Source organism: Aptenodytes patagonicus, chromosome Z, assembly GCF_965638725.1.
Source record: "Aptenodytes patagonicus chromosome Z, bAptPat1.pri.cur, whole genome shotgun sequence".
In the NCBI taxonomy this organism is placed as follows: Eukaryota; Metazoa; Chordata; class Aves; order Sphenisciformes; family Spheniscidae; genus Aptenodytes; species Aptenodytes patagonicus.
This window is the reverse complement of record NC_134982.1, coordinates 32520613-32534172: the sequence shown is the minus strand read 5'-3', so window position 1 is coordinate 32534172 and position 13560 is coordinate 32520613.

Genomic DNA, 13560 nt, shown 5'->3' with positions numbered 1-13560 from the left:
TACAATATGCATTTCAGTGGTTTGATTGAAAATATTACCTGGGAAACAGATGCCCCAGGAGACAGAAGGCAGAGTAGGAAGTAAAACAAAGAAAGCAAAAAAATGAAGAAGAGAAAAATATTCAGGTAAGGAGGACAGAAAAAAGAAGCATGCAGATGTGAAAATAGGAGAGAAGACGATGGGAAAAGAGATGATGCAGACACTAAGATTTTCAAAGACAGGCCCAGGATCCTACCCATTCTAGTAACTTCAAGAACCTTATCCCACCCACATCACAGTAAACAATTAGAAAACTGAATGCCTGACAGGATACCCTACTTTCTAACATTCTCTGGGCATCGCAATAAACTTCACAAACTTCAAAGCCATTAAGGCAGTTGTTTGTACCCATCAGCCTCTCGTCATAATTGTGTGTATGAATAAAGCATTATATTTGCTAAGTTGCTCCTATGGGTGGTATCACTAGTGTGACAGGATAAGAGATAGAAAAAAAGAAAAGATTCCTAACCTTAAAAGGACAGGAAATCTATCGGTTTCAATCTTCTGGGTATCCACATAAATGGAAATAAATGGAAGCTACTCCACTTATCTGGAAGTCTGAACCTAGTGGACTTTCCATTCCTGAAATGGCAGCCTCTCAAAGAGAGATTTCACCTTCCATTTGGCAAATACCAAAATGACATTTAAAAACAAAGGAATTCAAGTTGAAGGTATTGACTATGGGACCCTCTCAACCTTGATACTGCCTATTTAATCATTGCATAAGTTCCAGGAATCCTGTAAACCTGTTTTTTCTGTTTGTGCTTTGTCTCTAAAATCCCATGTGAAGTGGCAACTTTGACTAAAGAATGGGAATGTATAAACTTAATACTAACTCTTGCTGTTGTTGTAAGCAATACTCTAATTCAGAACCATGACAATAATTTCTTAGTAATTCCCGTGGCAATATGTCTTCTCCCTGTGTAAACAGGATGTGTGTAATCTCAAAAATGGTATTCAGCATGAAACTGGGTGTTACTCTGGTCTCCGAGGAGTGTATTAGGGAACCAGTACTAGATATGGTACTGGACATCTGAACACTACCTGTACACTGTGAAACTTTGGAGCTCCCTACCACATAATACTATGGATACTAAAACTTTACATGGAAATATTAGATAAATCTGTGCTGTGCAAAACTACTGAGGATTACCAAATGCTTAAAAATGGTCCCTGGCTCAGGAAGTCTCCAAGCTGCACGTAGTCAGAAACTGGGAAGTATGACTTTATGCTTAGTCTATTCTTAACCTTAAACATCCCCTTTTGGCCTGAACCAATATAGCCATTTTTATAGTGTGAGTAACTTGCAAGGAACACTGCGTAAGAATTTTAGGGTCCTCAACATTTGAGCATTTATAAACATTCATGCCAAACATTTATTTTTTATTATTATTAATTTAATATTATTTAATTATTATTATTTATAAACATTTTTTGCCAAAATGGGGCACATGCTTCCTTGTGAAGGCATCTCAATAGGCAAGCACGTCTTATTAAACACATACATAACTGAAAAAGCGTATTTCCCCTTAGAAGTTTTGTGACAAACTTGGAGTAATCACACAGTGCACGGAGGACATAGGATCTGGCCGAGGGAGGGAAACATTCCTACTTTTTTCTTGTTTCTTCATGGGCACTAAATTCTGAGCAAATGCAGGAGACCAAAAAAGACATGGCACAGGAAGAAGTTTGGTTCTAAGAGGGAGAATGTGAGCTAAAGATAGCTAAAGATGCACTATACGTACGTTTATCTTCCCTGTGTGCAGCTGGGAAAGATGAGGGTTAAGGGAATCCATATGACTAGAAGCCATCCAGTACAAAGCAGCAGTCACTAGTCCCGTGATTTGCCCCACTGAGGTACATGGTCTCAGGAGGACCTAAAACACTGCAGCAGGGTGGGGGAAAGAAGCCGTCAGAGCCTTGTGGGGATCAGAAGCAAAATCATTCTGCTGCCATGTGTCTGTCTTAAATTTCGGACTAACATATGGCACTGGACACATTTGCGTGACAGACATAGCCAGACAGATTAATCAGTTGCTCAAGGTCTCAGACAACATCCTGAAAATCTTAAAGCTCAGCCACAAGAGAGGGAGGAATGCCTTGTGGTTGAGGTCCATATGAAAGAATCTGGTTTTCATTCCCACAGTTTCTGGGTGACCTTGAGCAAGCTGTTTGATCTTGCTGTGCCTCTGTTTTCTCAGTTGTCAAATGCAGCTAATACTCTCAAAGGTCATGAATTTTGTGAGGTTGAAAACGTTAATACTTGTATTAGTGCTCAGATACTGTAAGAAAATGCAGAAACTAGATCAAGCTGTAGCCATGTCTTCTTATATTGCTGGGTTCAAGTGGCATGGTCATAATTTGTTTTGAGGCACTGAAGAACATAAAAAAGGATGCAAAACTCAGGCTAAATGAGCCTGCCTAGGCAGAGTGTTACTGATATTACTCCACTCTGCATGCACATGCCTGGGCAAGGGATTATGATTTCTGCTGCAAGACAGATAGAAGAAATCCTGCTACTTACCAGGCAGCACCCAGACTAAAACAGGCATGATAAAATCTACTACTTCCTGACACCACCCAGCACCCTTCACCTTCATTAGGCAAATTCTGCCCTAGGAGGACTATAAATCAGTCCCTACTGCTCTCAAGACATAAATGAATAGTCTTTTTCCTGACCACAAATACATCTTTTAATGACTTCACTTTCTCCTCTTGCCCCTGAAACTAACCTTTTAAAAGAAAGGAGGAAAAACCTGTGGGGAAACTGCCCTTTCTGTTGTGCTTGGCCACGCACAAGATCCCTCAAAGAACATAAAGCCATGCCTGGAAGCATTAACATTCTGCCTAGCATCCCACTGCCTCCTACCTCCAAGCTTTCCCATGGCAGCTGGAATGGATGCTCTGTGAGACAGGGGCTTCAATCAGGAAAGCCACTATGCTGTCGTCTGTGCTTGGTGTGTGCATCAGCTCACAGCTGCAGGCAGCTCTGCCAGTAGTATCATTCGCCTTATGGCAAAATTTGCCAGCAAGAACATGCAGGCAAAAGCGCAACCTTCATCTTTGCAGCTGGATAGCTACAAAGGCACTTTCTGTGGCACTGGGAGTGTTCCTCTATTCATGCTCTACAAATTCTCCAAGCTATTTCTGCTTTTATTCATGTCAATGATTCAGAAGATTTAACAGACAATAATAAAAATAAACTATATAAAGCTTGTTTGACTGCTTGCATTTTAGGGTGCCATATAAACTTGTGAAGACTGACATTTGCGTTACTTGGTTATCTCGTGTTCCACGTTCTAATTTGCTTTTTACAGAAGAGCAAATGAGTTTAATATATTTGCTGCACATCGCGGAACAACTTGGTGGTGGAATCAAGAAAAGACTGTTGTTGCCATGAATCCTAGTCTTGTTTTCATGCAGCTCATACATAAAGCTCCCCAAATAACTGTATTCAATCTCTCTTAGAGGCTGGATGGACTCCCTGTGAGCTGGTAATACTTAGCACTTTGCAGAAACAGGTTCCCCAAGAAGACAAAAAAGGCAAGTATTAAGTTTTTCCATACTTAGATGAAGAAACGTGACTTGTTAGTTGAGGTTTGGTTTGGGTTTCCAGTACAAGCACGGTACTTTACCTTGGATTTGGATTTACAAAAAAAAAAAGAAAAAGAAAAGGAGAAAAACACACTTGATGTACACAAAGGCAAAACTACTTTTACCAAAGGCTGATATTGGGACAGGACCACCAACTAGACTACCTTGAAGTAGGAATTATTCAGCAAAATAAAATACATAAAACTAAATACAAATTAGATCTTTAATAAATTGACAACAGATTAACTAATATAATCTTGTTTTAATTGTTGTATTAGAAGAAAGATGGAAAGAAACACGGAAATAAATTGTAATTTATGCTGAAACTTCCTTCACACATGTGCCTTTGTACACAGCCAGGGAACAGGTACTTACTACGTTTGTCACACTTCTGGCTTTCATCTAACACTCAGACTGGCTCTGCTGATGCTCTCATGCCGCCACAGCTTCAAATACAATAGAGCCGTGCTAGTTACTGCTCTTCAGACACAAATTCAAGAGGACCTCTTAATAAAATTCTCCTTTCTAACTTCATTAACATCATTTTAGTAAGAGCCAGTCTAATGAATATAATCTATAACACAATTTACTGACAAAGTATATTAGCATGGAAAAGAGGGGCTGAATGCTCTGAGCAGCCAGTTTGAAGTAACAAAAATAAAATATAGCATACAGAAATTACCTTATTCAGGTAACCCAGGCTTGTGTGGGATATGAAGCTCTTCCTTCACCTTCCAGTTGTATGTAAGTTCTTGAGTTGTGCTGCAAACCACCAGGTCATCTTACTCATTGTTCCTTGTATGCACAGTCTATCTGAACAAACCAATCTGTCTCATTCAGGATGTGTAAGCTGTCAGATTTTATAAGAATCCCCTCCTCCCCTCCCCAAAAGTCATTTGACTCCACCTACACTCAGAAAAAACAAAGTTCTGTCCCGACTAGAGATCAGTGAAAGCAAAATCAGGGGTGGGTGGAGGGAACGAGAGAAGGAAGGCAAATTTTATAGTATATCTGCACTGTACTTGTACTTGACTTGGACCGCTGTCCACAGTTTTTATTGAACTCAACTACTGGGCCAACCAAAAAGTTCAGATGTGTCAGCCAACCTCAAACTCCCCAGTGTTTTGGGGCAGTTACTGCCAATGTTTGTTCAAATATGAAATTCATTTGTAGCTTCTCTATGATTGTGCTGTTGGGCAGATGTTGGCTACAGCTGAGCATCACATAGCCTGCAGCAACTACAGAAATGACAGGAAGCTTGAATATGCTCTCCAGGTCCTGAGCCTGCAACATGGACGGTCAGAACCTTTCACCGTATCAGAGCAGTCCCTTTGTTGTGATTTGTGTTTTTTAAGGGCTCCCAATTCCTTATATACTGCTGGATCTCGTGAAGATTTTACCTCCCGGCTTTCATTGCTGGTTTATTGTAACTGATCTGTGTTTCCTAACAATTTGCCTTGCACTAAGCTCGTGGTGGCTGTAGCCTGCTATTGTAATAGTTGGGGGGGAGGGTGGGTTGCTGCAGTAGCTTGTTGCTTTTTGTAATCTTTTTATTTACATGCTTGTGTGCTTACCTTATGGCTTCATCAGTAATCTGCAGTTTGTGTGCGCTAAGAGGAATTATGAACATACAGATTGGTCAGTTACCTTGCATAACCAAGAAAACAGGTATATTTCATATTTTTTGGCACTTCTGAAGTGGGAAGTCAGCAAGTTTTTGTGGTGACATTCTAATTTTCTTTTGCTGGGAGGATTCTCTAGGACTGTTTTGTAGGGCTGGAGAAGTCAAAAGCATGGCAAAGAAAAATTATGGGGTAATTTTTGAAGTGCATTTAAGTGTGTACTGCTGACAGAAAAGTTGCTGCCATCCCTTCTCCACCCTCCTGCTTCCATGTGGGCTTTTATACAGTGAACCAGACTGGTGAACTGACACAGCTGGGCAAAACACTATGCTGGGGTAGTTCCTCAATTCAGAGAAATTCATTGTGTGCCTTCACAATGCAGAAGGCAGAAAAAAGTGGCCAGGAACGAAACTTGGCAGATGGGGCTGCTTAATCCAGAGAAGAAATTCACATAGCAATTGTAGCACAATTAGTATATTCACACCCCCCGTGAAGCTGTGAGCCTAGAAACACTGCCTTATAGACAAGGAAAGGTAGGTGACTCCAGTGGTGCCAATGAAGAACCACAACTGAATTGTGGACTTACTTTAAAACAAAGTTTCAGAGTAACTTGTCAGCAGTGGCACTGCTCACATCCTCCTTCCTCCTTCCCCACGCTGGAGGGACTTACGTGCTATGTTGCCGCACAGCTTCTGTCTGAGAAACCTGGGAAGCCGTGAGCTGAAAGATGTCTTTATGCCAGATTTTCTTATACCCTGATATATATAAACTGGATCAGTAGGTCTGGTTCTTTCACAGGCTTATTTTCCCTCCTAACTCTGTAGGCCTGCGTTACCTTCCGGAGCCCCACTGTGAAAAAAATAAACTGTGTGGCAATTGTATGTGCATAGATGGATGACACTAAGCTATATTGTCCAGACAGATGTGCACATGACAGTGACCGTGCTAAACAAGAGTGCATTACTGACATAGTTAAAGCTGTAAACCAGATGGAGACAAACAGCAATCCAAACAGATTTTGTTGATCATAGCAGAGATGAAGCCTCTCTGGACAACCTGTGCCAGTGTTGTACCACTCTCATTGTGATTTTTTCCCCTAATATCTAATTTGAATTTTCCTCGCTGTAGCTTATGACTCTGGCCTTTTGTTCTTTTCCTGTGCCACTCAACGGAAAGCAAAAGACAATTCTTCATATGCCCACTGCAGGCCTACAGGGTTTTGAAGTCTGTTTTGCCAGTTGCACTGAACTCCTGTTCAGCCCATTGGAAAATATGACAATGTAGAAAACGATGTATAATGGATAGCCTAGTGAATAAGGAAGAATAGCCCCTTGAAACTGCCAAGCCTAGGAACTACTGAATAAGGATATGCTATGTAATCAAAATGAGATGATTTCCATTAATAGTTTGTATCCTTTTTTTTGTATCCATTTTAAATGCATGAGACGTGTTAGCACTTAGGAATCAGACAGTAAGTCAGCAGCCAGATGAGAAGCAGCCTTTAAAGATTAACAACCCCAAAGGTTTTTCTTGTATCTGGTAAAATATATGGGACAACAGCATGATTCTTTGTAGTAAAGAGTCTTGGAAAGGCTTCCTTGCTATTTTGAGTTTGTTATTCATGAAGAATTTTTCATTATTCCAGTACTGTGTTATTTTTCAGTCATGGAGGTTCAAGTCTATAGACAAAATAGTGATCTCTGGAATAGTTCATCGGTCAGTCCATCAGATTATTTTTTAATATTATATTCACTGAAATTATTGGAGATTATGTGCAAAGGAATATTGTCATGGCCTGTCATGACTGTGGCTTAAAAACAGAATGGTCTTATTGATAGTACACTGAATGTTCACTTTCTACAGTCCTTCCTACTATATAGATTTAATCTTTAGTCATATAATTTAGTTTGGGTTATCCAGAACTACTATTATGAATTACTACCATAGCAGCTTTTGCTCAGCTGATCAGGCTAAAATATTTTCACAACTTTCTGTCAACATATGGAATCTTCATACTTCGTACAGTACTTCTCCCTAATCATCTATTGCTTTTCTCCACATTTTACATTTCAAAATTAAATCTAAGCCTCTCTCATTTCTCCTTAAGAAATAAGAAAAAAATGTAGACTGCACTTCTATAAATACTACTTACATTATTTCTTGTTTAGCATTTAAGCCTTTTAGAATACTCTTAAGAGAGCTTTCAGGTTTCCACTGATACATTGGAGAAAACAGTTTATTCCAGGGGGCAAGAAGAGTCACTTCTGTTCAGATCTAGCTTGTCAGCTCAGCTTTCATTAAGTCCAAGGGCTAGCTTCCACTTCAAGTGCTTGAGTAAGCACAAAATATGTTCATAGGTAGACAGCTACATGAAATATTTGGTGTGAAGTGAAATGAGAATCTGCCTGGAACATCTGTACTTCAGAGAATAACAGTGATTCATGATTAGGAAGAGATTATGCTTAAATTCTGTCCAATCAAGTCATGAAGAATTATTTAACCATTCGGGAGTTAGCCATGTCTTGGCTTTTACTATCAGGCTTGTAGAACAAAATTGGCAATGGTTTAAACAGAGGCTGGCTCTATGTGCTTTTTGAAATGTCTTTTTCTCAATAATCTCAAAACTGAAGTTAGTGACTGTGTTCTCTGCTGCTGTAAATGGTTTCAGCTCCATTGATTTCAAAGTTATTTCACCCCTTTCACCAGAGAATTTCCTCACTGATTTCTCAATTGGGACAGGGCTGCTTTCGAAGAAGATACAATATATCTACCCATTGGCTGTTTATTATTATTGTAGTATATATAAGATGTGGGAAACAAGTCTGTGGAGTGTAGTTCTTATTTAAATAAACTGTACAAATGTAAAAGGCCAGCCTGCCATAAATACACACAGAGCCTGGCAAAGTCTCCTAGCAGTCAGCTGTGCTCAGGTGGAAGGACGGCTAGCTTATGACACCATGCCTCCTGCATTCAGCAGACCTTGGTGGTGATCACGCTCGTCCCTCTACCTGGAACTACCAGCTCTTATCACATACACACTCTTTTTCTACTGACCAAAGCTTTCTGAGAGCATTATATAAACAGATAGTAAGCCGAGATAAAATATTGCCAGGTCACATGATTTCTCAACTAAGAGGATATTTATCAAAATGACTGTATCTTTGGTTTGTGGTGTTAAATGATTGCTGATGTAATATGGGTAGCCTGAACATTAATTGAGGACTGTGTGTAGGAGAGATGTTAGCATGGGAAAGGATTGGGAAACTATTATGGAAAAAATAAACAGGTTGACATTACTGCCAAAACAGCTGACACGGGATGCTAAACCAAACTGGGTAAGAAATGCAGATGAGTATGGAGAGACTTGAGGTCTTGAAGGAAAAAAAGAGATTAATCTTGATGTGATTAGAGAAGGAGAACCAGGGAGGTGATTCGGTTGCATAATGTTGTTAGGCTGATGAAGGAGGCGATTTCTGAGCTTGTGTTTTGTGGAGACAGGACAGCTGGCAGACATAGCTGGCAGATATCGGAGGGGCTAAAAAGCAGAAAGAGGTAGCAATCAAGCTATTGAGTGATTAGGGTTTGGCAGAAGCTGTCAGACTGTACAAGGTGAGATATTTAATAGATAAAGGAAGAATAAATGGCTTATATTCAGACTGGGTTCCGGTTATCCTATTATCAGCTTAACAAATTATTATTAGTTTAAGATTGACCGAACCTTTACAGGCTGGGAGCAAAAGAAGAAAAAGCCTTCTGTCCTGAAATCACAGCAGAGGGTGCTGACTGCCCTCCTGCCCTCTCTCCAGGGTAACATCAAGCCCTGGCCTCCCTTTAATAACAAAGGGAATGCTGAGCCTGCATGGAAAAGGGGGCAGAGTATCCACAGGAAAGAGGGTGACATAGGGCCTGAATTGGCTGCAAAGGGAGGGTATGTCTATCTGAAGAAAGGTTGTTTGTTTTGTTTTTCGACAAGCAATAATCAGTTCATTTTCTCTGTGTAATTATTGGTTGTGATTACAGCTCCCATTACAAAATAACAGGGTGAGAGGGAGCACAGAAAACGAGTACTGCTAAACAGGGAAGAGGAAAAAGCACTGCTTAAGCTTATCAAAAGAAAATGGTTAAGTACAGTGCTGATGCAAACAACAGTCTATCTGCACCCTATCAATCTAGAATCTGTGGATGGTTCTTCCACTTCCAGTTCTGAAATGAACTGTGACCAGGGTTTAATCATTCTGCTTTAATTATAGGATGATGGTGGAAATGCCCAATTCTTGGGTATGTCTGGAGTGTTGACGAGGCATCTTCTGTCCTTGCATCTTGGGAAAGAGATGGATGTTTGGCTAAATGAGCCCTAAATGTCCTCTGGTTGATGTCTGGGAAAGATTTTTACAAGGATTCATCTGAGAGCACAGACATCGAGGGATATAAGCTCATTAGACTCCCTGTGCCATTTTCTTAAACTAGACTACCATACGCAATGCCATCCATGGCTAGATGCTGTATTGTGGAGTTATGTGATAAAGTGTGGCAACAAAGACCAAGAAGAAGAAATGCAAACTTCCTTGACAGGTTGAAGTGTGCCTGCATTGAAGAGTTCTCAAAGTGAACAGCTGCTTATATCTGAACTGAATACAGGCTACACAAGACTGCCTTGCATTTTTACAAGGGTGAATTCTTGCACTGGCTTCTTACAATATTCTTCCCAGTTTCGTTTTTAAGACTAGGATAGCTACAGGTAATGAAGAAGAACACCTGTTGATTCAGAGCAATGTTTACCGAGTTTGCAAGGCAAACATTTTTAAGCTTGCAGTATACAGAATCAGAGGCAGGCCATAGCTAAGAGATGGGGACTGGACTGTGGGTAGTGATGACCAAAAAAACCCCTTGAAGACAGGGTAGAAAATTGATCCAGTATGAGCGTCCAGTTACAACACTGTGGCTATAGGAGTGAGGTAACTGATGGGTATACGATCGAAGAGAAGATAGATCCAATGCCTGAGGGAGGAGTGAAGATCTAGCTCCATTGCAGCAGGAGGGCTCAGATGCTCAATGGTCCAACACTGGCTTCAGCGCAGGGAAGCAAGGTTTTCCCAAACCCACAGATGTCACTAGGAAAGGCTGACACAATAGGCCCTGGAAACTTGGGATGTAGAATCTGGTTTCTCCTCCTCACAATGTTTCCTGCTTCCTGCTGAGTTCCAATTTCACTGAAAGCTGGTATGGAAGATCCTGCCTGTCAGAGAAGCCACAGAACACTGAGTGCGTGGCTGGAACATGCTGTAGTGACAGAAACAGATTCCCAAGACACTTGGACAGAAATGACACTTCAAAACTGTGGCGGCATGCTTATGTTAAAGCAAACAAACAGCTTTGCCTCCCTGCAGGGTAGTGATGATTTTACCTTTGTATTTGGCACTGGTGTATGCGCTGGAATATTACTTCTCCTTTCGGTTCAGCAATGCAGAAAAGTTACTGAAAAACTGGAAATCACCAGAGAAAAGCTAGAAGGAGGATGAAAGGACTGGAAAAGTAGCAGCTTGTAAAGCTCAAGCTTGAAGATGAATGTAAGAGTAGTCTTGATCATGACGTATTAATACCTACAGTGGACCAGAAATCTGGTAACAAAGGGATTTTCAATTTATCAGTCAATGATATAAGAGGATCCAATGGATGGAAAACTGAAGCTAAGAAATTAGTACCACAAATAAGTCACATTTGAATAAGAAAGATGACTATTGGAACCATTTACCAATTATTTGATGGATGCTTCATCGTTGTTTATTTTTAATCAAAACTAAATGCTTTTCTGAAGACAATGTTCTACTTCTCTTACCCTAAATAGATGATGGTGGCCTTAACCAATAAAATGTTTGTATTTGTATTTATTTGTTAAACAAGAACGTTATCCTGCTATCATTTAACTTGGTTTTGCTACTAAGCTAGAAAACAAAGCAGGCCCATAGTCCCTGTGGATAAGAGATTGGGTTTTTACTTTTTCTGCTTAAAACATAGTTTACAAGTACAATTCATGCTCAGTGAACAAGGTATTTCCCTATGTTGTGAGCTGACAAAATGAAGCAGTGTGGACTGCAAGATACTAGGTTAAGCATCAGCCTTCTTGACATAAAGTCAAACTGAATCTATGCTGAATCATTTGTTTGGAAATTAGATCCAATTATCTTAAATCGGTCATTCCAGACTAACAGAGCACTAAAGGGCACTGTATTTGTTGATGTATTTGACCCTGACGTTCCAGTCATGTCAAAACATGCACTATACTTCCAGCTTAATTCATATGGCACAGTGCCCTCCCAAATGCTGTGCTCAGAACAGATGATAAGAGGGCTGTCAGTATTCCAAACATCAGAAGTCTTTCTGATCTAAAGCAGAAAATTACTTCTGGAGTTTGAATTGACAGAATATTAAAAATTGTTTTGACCTGTAGAGTATGACTGTCACCAAAATCAGTACAGTCAGGTCTTTTTCTTAATTGAGGGTTTTTAATGTTCAGATGTTGCCCAAAGAATGAAAGGAAAAAGAGCATTAAGAAAAGGATTAAATTCTTTTACAGTTCTAATCCTCAAGTAAGCATAGAGCCAAAATAAATGAGTGATGCGTAGCTCCTATTTTCTCAGATTGTGTATTACCCTCCAAATCAGTAATGTAGGGCCTGTTCTGACATAGCCAAATTGAAATGCAGCAAAATGTGTTGCTGGAGAGGAACTGCCCCTGCATAAGCTGCTTAGGTGAGTTTTTCAGGAGTGGTGGCCCCCAGTACTTTAGCACTGATGATATTATACACGAAATCAAAATAAAAGATGAAAGTCCATACCTGATTCCTTGTTTGACCTCTCTATACAACTTCAAGACCTACTTAGGAATTTCAAAGGAGAAATGCAGATCTACACTGAGTATCTGGCCGCATCTTTCTTTAAAACCACATCTTCTTATGTATATTAGTAATACTACCTTATCACCACACAGATTATTAATATGACATTTTCAAAGGGCAGCTTCCATTCCACCACATTTGGGGGGGGGGGGCTTACATTTAATTAGCTTTGGTTATTTGTGTTGCAAGCATTTCATTGGACTAATTACGCTCTTGTATTTTTAAGAAAACATTTACATTGGAATTTTTCACTGTAGAGCTGTTTCTAATGTAAAATCTACTTTCGAGACCCAAATCTGGGGGTATGTTTGTCTCCTTGTGAAGAGAGAGGTAACACAGTTAAATGAAAAAACAGCAGGAGGAAGAAAAATTGAACAAAACAGAGTAAAACAAACCTCTCGGCCTAGAACTATGTTACTGGGTCTTAAATGTAGTAGCATAATCTGGAGTTGTAAATCATAAATTGTGAGCAATAATCTTGCCTGTACCAAGGGTGCAGTGAAGCAAATGAGAAAACTCATTAAGCCAGAATATGGAAATTTACTAAAGCACCTGAGGTGTGCAGAGAGCATAGTCATCACATTTTAGTGCACCACTCCTTCACACTTTTTCATCCCAAAGAGTATTGCAACTCCTGTTAGAAAGCAACACAGAGGCAGGGTAGAAAGCAGCAATGTTCAGCGTTTATCTGCAACCCTGGATATATTGAAACAGCCGTTTCTCTGGATCACGCCATTACATATTTTGTTTCCAGATTACATCACAGAGCACAATTGCCAAGTATCTTTTAGGATATCTTCAGGAGTAGCCAGGTACATTGCAAAGCAGTATGATAAAGATAGGAAACATGACCATCGAACAGCTCTGTCCCATCACTCAAAGGCACCGCCAGGGCAGGCAGAGGCATGCTCCCCCCAAAAGAAGCAAGTGGAGCGCTGCAGGGGCGACAACCCGTGTCACAGCTCGGGCCCCCATCCTCACGGGTGCTCTCCTCGGCATTGAAGCTGCTATTCACTAGCGCCTCCAAGAGTTATTGCACTTCACCCCAGGCCCCCCGAGCTCCAGCCAGGGCAGCGCTACGGCTGCGAAATGCCCAAAATATAATGCAGCGGGGGGAAAAAACCAGCAACGCTGAGCACCGCCGGTGCGGTGCCTTCGCGTCTGCGAGGCTTCACCCCCCCCGCCCCTGGCGCGCTGGTTTGTGGCAGTCTTTACCGCTCCCCCACCGGCACCACGCCTGCTTCTGCACGCGTTCCTTTGTGTTTTAGCATTAACAAAGAAAAAACGACAACAAAAAAAAAGCCGTGAAAACACGAAGACTTGTGCATCTTTGCGAGTGAGGCGACACTGCCCACAAAGCACCGGGCGATCCTCGGTCAGGCGCAGGGTCAGGCCGTCGCTCGCCCGGGC